Consider the following 9,271-nt stretch of genomic DNA (forward strand, 5'->3'; position numbering starts at 1 on the left):
CTATTTGTTTATACAATATCTTCTAGGATGTTGTGAACTACAATCTCCCCCATAATCCTCTGATCCAACTCTGATTTAGTACATATTGTCCAACTTCCTTCTGTCTACTCCTGCCAACCTCTAGTAAGCACCATTCTGTGTTCAAACTGAGTTTTTAGCTCCACAAATGAGGAGAATATACAGTATTTCTCTCAGTGTCTGGCTTACTTCATTTAACATGATGTCATCCAGTTTCACCCATCTTGCTGCAAAGGACAAGATTACATTATTCTTTCATTTTCACTTATTTAGATGTCATCGGACGAATACCTTGTTTTGCTTTGGCTGAGGAAGATATGATCTCCCCCACCCCCGAAGGAAAATGAGCCCTCCTGAAGGAAATCAGAGTCCGCTGGAGAAATAAACAGACACTGCACTAACTGGAATGTCCCATGATTCATCCTATGACCACAGAGTTCAGTTTCCTGGGGCAGAAGAAAGACATAATAGAAGGGGTGGTGAAGGGATTGCTCTACTTGATTTTTAGAGATGAAGAATGGCTGAGCAATATTTTCCTGAGAGAGGCAACATACTTCTCAAATTGTTTTGAAATGTATAGAGTGGGCTGGCGCTGCGGCTCACTTGGCTAATCCTCCACCTGCAGTGCCAGCACCCCCGGTTCTAGTACCGGTAGGGGCACCAGATTCTATCCCGGTTGCCCCTCTTCCAGGCCAGCTCTCTGCTATGGCCCGGGAGTGCAGTGGAGGATGGCCCAGGTCCTTGGGCCCTGCACCCGCATGGGAGACCAGGAGAAGCACCTGGCTCCTGGCTTCGGATCAGCGCGGTGCACCGGTTGTAGTGCGCCAGTCACAGTGGCCATTGGAGGGTGAACCAATGGAAAAAGGAAGCCCTTTCTCTCTGTCTCTCTCTCTCACTGTCCACTCTGCCTGTCCCAAAAAAAAAAAAAGAAAAGATAAAAAGAAATAAAAGAAATGTATAGAGTGAGAAAGTTTCTCGGGCAGGTGTCTCTTAACCATTTTTCATTTATAAGGAAATAGCTTCTGAGATAAAGGGATCATTATACCTTCTGCTTTTAGGGTTCGTCTCCAGCTGAACTCCTTTGTCACAGGACTGGGGGAATTGTGTTGAACAAAAGGACTCTAGCCCTATCTTCTTCAACCGATTCACCTCTCTGCTCATCCCTCTGTTCTGAGATGCTGAGCGTGTCCACATCTCCAGGTAACTCTTTCTACCTAAGTAGGAACCTAGAATGCCGGGCCATGACTAGGATGTGGAGGCCCACATTGGGTTTGATGGTGGGTGTGGCATTTTTGTTTTCTATCTTTAAGGGGCAGTGTAAGACACATTTAACAAAAAAGTTTCCGTAGATGAAATATTAATTCAGGTAGGCCACCCAGAAGAGTAAGTATTCCACGGGGCATATCAAGACAAAGAATTAAGGTTCAAGACCAGGAAGACCAGAGAAGATCAAGAATGTTGAAGGAGAGGTTCAGAGGGCGATTTGAATGAATGGGCTATAGCAGCAGCGTTTCCTCACACATGGCCTCAGGCAGCCCTAAGAGGGGGGTAGGAGACCTGACAGCAAGTGCCTTCTGTTTCTTGAGGAGCTTTCTCTGTTCGCTTCAACAATTTCTGCAAAATTCCACTGCACTCTCCAGTCACGGTTCCTTTTCTGTGCTCCCCTTAAATCTGTAACACAACTGATGCCGACTCTGAATTAAATTTTTGTAGTTTGTTTTACCTGCAGCTCCCAGAGAGCAAAACTAGTATGGGCATCCAAAGTGGAAAATGCACACTGAAAGTGAAGCCAAGGTGGTGTATTGAGGGCAGAGGTTTTCAAAGAAGTACTAATCTGTATATTCCCTGCTTTTCCCTGAAGCACTAATGATTTACTTTAAATGGTTGAAATGAACAAATAGCCAATTAATCACTCAGTTTGCAATTTAGGGGTGGGAAATCATCATGAATACTAACTTTACCTTTACCAAAATGATTACTCAATGTAAGAGAACAGCATTATTATATGTCATACTAGATCACTTAGAGTAAGAGAGGCAGTAATGGCCATAATTACTAAAATGTTTGACATTTAATTCCAACTGGAAAGTAGGCTGACAGAGACTCTGAGCTCTGTTTTTCTGTCTTTAAATGGTAAGAGTACCAACACCTCTATTTCTTCACCTACTGAGGATGAAACAAAGTACTTGGAAATCTCTTGGAAATGCAGAATGGATTAATGAGAAAGTAGTGTGGGAATAATGAAATTCCTTACATAAGCATATACTGCTTAAACAAAAGGCATTTCTGGTAAAAAGTAACTACAACCCATATCACTGGTTTTTTTTTTTGTTTGTTTGTTTGTTTTTGTTTTTTTACAGGCAGAGTGGACAGTTTGAGAGAGAGAGACAGAGAAAGGTCTTCCTTTGCTGTTGGTTCACCCTCCAATGGCTGCCTCGGCCAGCACCCTGCATCCGGTGCATCATGCTGATCCGAAGCCAGGAGCCAGGTGCTTCTCCTGGTCTCCCATGCGGTGCAGGGCCCAAGCACTTGGGCCATCCTCCACTGCACTTCTCTGGCACAGCAGAGAGCTGGCCTAGAAGAGGGGCAACCGGGACAGAATCCGGCGCCCTGACTGGGACTAGAACCCGGTGTGCCGGCGCCACTAGGCGGAGGATTAGCCTAGTGAGCTGCGGCACCGGCTGTAACCCATATCACTGTTAAAAGATTCTATCAACCCCACCCAGAGCAGATATGGGGGAAAGAATTAGGGAAAGAAAGCCAAAAGACTACAAACCCAGGTACACATCTGATTTCAACCATGAACTAACTATAAACTGTGTAAATCCTTAAAATTCCGTAGAAAATTCAAGACCTCTGCAACAACTCTCTCATTACTCCAGGCCCTTAATAAACAGCATCATTTCTGGTAGTCTGTGACTGCAAATCTACATCTCTTTATAATCTGTGTAGAAACAGATATGAACCATCCGTGGAGATCTTAAATCCTTTTTGGATCATACACCTGTTATGAATTAGTTTAAAGCTATGGGCTCAGTGCCTGGAGTGACACACAAGAAATCCACGGATTGATATATACACTACTGTGGGTACAATTAAAGCTCACCCACAGACTTCATATTAAGCACTCTGTTCTATTCATGATTAAAGAGATGAGCATCAGTCACTTAATACACTGTCGTCCACTTTCTACCACAGCTAACAGTTCTTAGTAAGATGGAAAAACAGAAAAAAGCTTGTCTTTGACATCCTGTTCCCAGTCTTATTTGTTTTTTGTTTTTTTTTTTTTTTTTTTTTTTTTTTGATAGGCAGAGTGGATAGTGAGAGAGAGAGAGACAGAAAGGGCTTCCTTTTGCCGTTGGTTCACCCTCCAATGGCCACCGTGGCCAGCGCGCTGCGGCTGGCGCATCATGCTGATCTGAAGCCAGGAGCCAGGTGCTTCTCCTAGTCTCCCATGCGGGTGCAGGGCCCAAGCACTTGGGCCATCCTCTACTGCACTCCTGGGCCACAGCAGAGAGCTGGACTGGAAGAGGAGCAATCGGGATAGAATCCGGTGCCCCAACCGGGACTAGAATCCCGAGTGCTGGTGCTGCAGGCGGAGGATTAGCCCATTGAGCTGCAGCGCTGGCCATTTTTTTTTTTTAAACAAAAAAGATTTTCTGTTTATTTGACAGGCAGAGTTACAGAGAGGCAGAGGCAGAGAAATAGAGAGGTCTTCCATCTGCTGGTTCACTCCCCAGATGGCTACAATTGCTGGAGCTGTGCTAATCCGAAGCCAGAAGCCAGGAGCTTCTCCCAGGTCCCCCACACTCATTTAAGTGCCCAAGGACTTGGGCCATCTTCAAATGCTTTCCCAGGCCATAGCAGAGAACTGAATTGGATGTGCAGCAGCCAGGACTCGAACCAGCACCCATGTAGGATGCCAGAACTGCAGGTGGCTGCTTTACTCACTGTGCCACAGCCACAGTGCCAACCCCCATTGTTTCTTTCTTTTTTTAAATATTTATTTATTTATTTGAAAGTCAGAGTTACACAGAGAGAGGAGAGGCAGAGAGAGAGAGAGAGAGAAAGAGAGAAAGAGAGAGAGAAACTTCATCCACTGGTTCACTCCGCAATTGGCCATAACGGCCGGGGCTATGCCGATCTGAAGCCAGGAGCCAGTAGCTTCTTCTGGGTCTCCCACGCGGGTGCAGGGGACCAAGGACTTGGGCCATCTTCTACTGCTTTCCCAGGCCTTGGCAGAGAGCTGGATTGGAAGTGGAGCAGCCAGATCTCCAACTGGCACCCATATGGGATGCCAGAGCTAGAGGCCAGGGTATTAACCATCACGCCACAGCGCCAACCCCCATTGTTTCTTTTACTTGCTATACAATCTACTTCCAAAGAGGTAAATGGGTTTTAGGCCTATTTTGTATTTGAAAAATCTTTTAGTTTTTTTCTCCAGGAAAAAAAGTTTTATTCTCCTCAAACAAACATATATAGCCCCAAACTGGAGATAGCATTCTAGATAAGGAGCTAATACTTGACTTTCTGGATGTTTCTCTGCACATGTTAAAATGTGTTTTTTTTTTTTTTTAAACCAAAGTCTATTCTTGTTTGTGATGTGCATTTCACTAAAACTCATGCCAGTGTGTTTTTGTGTGTGTGCCTGTGTGTGTGTGTGTGAGATCAACCTTTAAAAGTGTACCTATGAACTATATGAAATATATTCTCTTTTATTTTGCACTATGTTGTTTAAAATCATTTCATTTTTTAAAATACACTTTTATTTATTTGAAAGATAGAGAGAGCCAGAGACAGAGAGACGGAGAAAGATCTTTCACATAATGGTTCATTTCTCAAATGTTCTCAACAACCAGGGATGAGCCAGGCTGAAGCCAGGGGCCTAAAACTCAGCCCAAATTTCCTGTGTTGGTGACAGGGAACCAAGTACCTGAGCCATCTCCAACCGTCTCCCAGGCTGTGCATCAGCAAAAAGTTGGAATGGGAAAGGATGGACTTGAAACCAGGCACTGAAGCTACTCTGACAAGTGCCTGCTCCGATTTCAGTTCTTCTTTCAGCAATGTCCTGTACCATCAAAAAACCATCCTTCCCTGTCCTGTTGGCTGTGCCTCATGACATACGTACACAGTGGAATACTGCTCGACTGTCAGAAAGAATGAAACCCTCTCATTCACAACAAGAGGGATGCAACTAGAGATCATCATGCTTAGAGAATTAAGCCAGATCCATAAAGCTAAATGTCATGTGTTTTCTGTGGTTAGTGGTAGCTAACATATAAAGTACAACAACATGTAATGCATGTAAGTGACATTAACATCCAGAGTTTTTTGATTATTTTTATGGCCCTTGTCTATACTCCTGCAGAACACAGGTCTTTCTTCTTTATACTTGTTGAATTCTTTATTTCCTGGAGGATTACGTCTGTCACTATAAATTGAAAATGTGTTTTGCAAAAATTAAAAGAAATAAAAAAGAAAGGAAGGAGAAGGGAGGGTGACTGGGAAGTATCACGAGGGCTTCAAATGATATATATGGGGGTTAGAAGTCGCTCCCTCTCTCTGCTTCTGGTTCTCTGTAACTCTGTGTTTCAAATAAATAAAAAAAATTAAAAATTGATTTTAAATAGCAGCAATTGGGGCCAGTGCTGTGGTGTAGTGGCTAAAGCTGCTGTCTGCAGGGCCAGCATCCCATATGGGCACCAGTTTGAGTCCCGGCTGCTCCACTTCCAATCCAGCTCTCGGCTATGGCCTGGGGAAGCAGTAGAAGATGGCCCAAGTGCTTGGGCCCTTGGACCTGAAAGAAGCTCCTGGCTCCTGGCTTCAGATTGGCTCAGCTCCAGCAGTTGCAGCCAACTGGGGAATGAACCAGTGGATGGAAGACCTCTCTCTCTCTTTCTCTCTGCCTCTCCTTCTCTCCCTGTGTAACTTTCACTTTCAAATAAATAAGTAAATCTTTTTTTTCAAAAAAAAGCAGCAAATAAATGCTGATAAATCCATAAAATGTGGTACTACACTTTGGTGATACTGAATATATATACATATATAATACATATATACATACATAATGACATAAATTTCAAAAATGTAATTTAAGTGAAAAAAGCGAATTTCAGTAGCATTAAATTAACATAAATTTCAAAACTGTACAAAATAGTACTGGCCGGCGCCGTGGCTCACGAGGCTAATCCTCTGCCTTGCGGCGCTGGCACACCGGGTTCTAGTCCCGGTCGGGGCGCCGGATTCTGTCCCGGTTGCCCCTCTTCCAGGCCAGCTCTCTGCTGTGGCACAGGGAGTGCAGTGGAGGATGGCCCAAGTGCTTGGGCTCTGCACCCCATGGGAGACCAGGATAAGTACCTGGCTCCTGCCATCGGATCAGTGCGCCAGCTGTGGCGGCCATTGGAGGGTGAACCAACGGCAAAGGAAGACCTTTCTCTCTGTCTCTCTCTCTCACTGTCCACTCTGCCTGTCAAAAAAAAAAAAAAAAAGCATTTAGGGGCACAAAAAGGAAACAAAACACCATATGGCAATTAGGGAGACAAACATGAAGACAAACTCCAAGAAAAATAAGAGAATGATAAATACAAATCCAGAAGAATAAAGACTTCTAGGGAGGAGTGAAAGTTGTGAGGCCAGAGCAGTGTCTGCAGGGAGCTTCAAAGACTCTAGCAGTACTCTTCCTTAAACGGGTAGTGGGGCAGCTATGTTCATTATTTCATAGCTCTTTACACTTGGCATGTTTTTAAACATTGCTTTATAATTATTTACTGTTTAATGATGTTTATTTATCCAAAGAGAACAGATTTCATGTATTATATATATAATATATATATTTATATATATAGTTATATATATATTTATATATATATAAAACTTTTTATTGATTGGAAAGGCAAAGTTACAGAGAGAGGAGGAGACATAGAGAGACAGAAGGGGAAAGAGAGAGACAGAGACAGAAGGGGAAAGAGAGAGACAGAGACAGAGAGACAGAGATCTTCTATGGACTGTTTCACTCCCCAAAGGCTGCAATGACTGGGGCTGGGCCAGGCTGAAGCCAGGAGCCTGGAGCTTCATCTGGGTCCCCACATGGGTTCAGGGGTCCAGCCAAGGACTTGAGCCATTTTTTGCTGCTTTTATGGTGCATTAGCAGAGCACTGGATCAGAAGTGGAGCAGCCATGACACAAACCAGTGCCCGAATGGGATGCTGGCATTGTGGGTGGTGGCTTTATATGCAAAGCCACAGTGCTTGCCTCTTAAACCAATTTTTAATAAAAAATTAAAATTTATTTTTATGAAGCAGAATGTATGTGTGTGTGTATGAGAGAGAGAGAAGGAAGAAAAGAAGAAAAGAAGAAAGGAAGAAAGGAAGAAAGGAAGAAAGGAAGAAAGGAAGAAAGGAAGAAAGGAAGGAAGGAAGGAAGGAAGGAAGGAAGGAAGGAAGGAAGGAAAAGAGTTTTTATCCGTAGGTTCACTCAAGTGTCCACAGTGGTGAAGGGTGAAGGCTGGGTTAGGTCAACAACAGGAGATGGGAATGCAGTCCAGATCTCCGATGTGGGTGACAGGAACCCAGTCACTGGAGTGATCACTGCTGTCTCTCAAGTCTGCATTGACAGGAAGCTAGAACTGGGAGCAGATCTGGGCATTAAAACCAGATGCTTTTATGTGGGATGAGAGTCATGTAACCACTAGAATAGATGCCTACTCAGTGCTACTGTTGTTTTTACTCATAAATATGAATTTCAAAAATGTAAGCATTTTATTTGGGCAGCCATAATGTTTTGTTTATTTTAAATACAGTTTTTGCAAGTATTTGAAGTTGACAAAGTGGTTGCTACAGTGAATCAGATAATTTATCATCTCACATAGCCACTTTATGTGACAAGGGTAGTAAAAATTTACCTATCTCACAAAAATCCCTAAGACAGTGCAATTTTATTAACCTCAGTCCTCATATTGTACTACACATACCTGCTATTTTGTATCCTTTCATCTATATCTCCCCATTTCTTCTCCTGTCCTCCACCTAGGCTAACCAGTGTTTCCTTTTCTACCTCCATGTAGTTGAGCTCTTTTTAAATAAACATTTCACATGTGAGATCCCGTAAATTTGTATCTGGCTTATTCCCCCCCCCCCCCCTTTTTTTTTGACAGGCACAGTTAGACAGTGAGAGAGAGTGAGAGAGAGACAGAGAAAGGTCTTCCTTTTTTCCGTTGGTTCACCCCCAAGTGGCCGATATGGCTGGCGTGTTGAGGCCGGCACACTGTGTCGATCCAAAGCCAGGAGCCAGGTGCTTCCTCCTGGTCTCCCATGGGCTGCAGGGCCCAAGCACTTAGGCCATCCTCCACTGCCTTCCTGGGCCACAGCAGAGAGCTGGACTGGAAGAGGAGTAACTGGGACAGAATCCGGCGCCCCAACCAGGACTAGAACCCAGGGTGCTGGCGCCGCAGACGGAGGATTAACTTAGTGAGCCGTGGTGCCGGCCCTGGCTCTCTTCCCTGGCCTGGGAAAGCAGTAGAAGATGGCCCAAGACCCTGGGTGCTGCACCTGCCTGGGAAACCTGGAAGAAGCTCCTGGCTCCTGACTTCAGATCAGCTCAGCTCTGGCTATTGGGGCCATTTGGGGAGTGAACTAGTGGATAGAAGACCTCTCTCTTTCTCTCTCTGGCTCTACCTCTCTCTCTAATTCTGTCTTTCAAATAAATAAAATAAATTAAAAAAATGTTGCTCATTGACAATGTATCTGATCACTCAAGAACTCTGATAGACATGTGAAATGAGTTTGTGTTGTTTTCTTGCTTGCTAACAGTGTCTATTTTGCAGTGACTAGTATTTACTTTTCATTATTATTTAAATTATGCTTTTGTAATTCTATTTCTTCTATAGATGGTGAGTCCTTTGCACAGTGAATTTGAAAGTTTCCAGAAAGGATTCACCACTCTAAGTGCCACTGGTACCCATGATTTGTGGGAGCAGGACATAAGTTCATTCCAACATTCATGGATAACCTGACAAAAATTATTATTTATTTATCTTTTTAGAGAGAGAGAAAGAGATATATTAGATAGACTGATAGGTAGATAGATAGACAGATAGATAGATAAAGATATTCCATCTACTAGTTCACTCAAAATATATCAACAGATACCCAACGGTTTGGACTGGATTGGTTTCCATGAACCCAATCCAGGTCTCCCATGTGGGTAACCTGAAGATGTGGTTGAAACAGCAAGAGAAGCAGAATTAATAGTGGAA

The sequence above is a fragment of the Oryctolagus cuniculus genome, chromosome 1 (assembly GCF_964237555.1).
Source record: "Oryctolagus cuniculus chromosome 1, mOryCun1.1, whole genome shotgun sequence".
NCBI lineage: Eukaryota > Metazoa > Chordata > Mammalia > Lagomorpha > Leporidae > Oryctolagus > Oryctolagus cuniculus.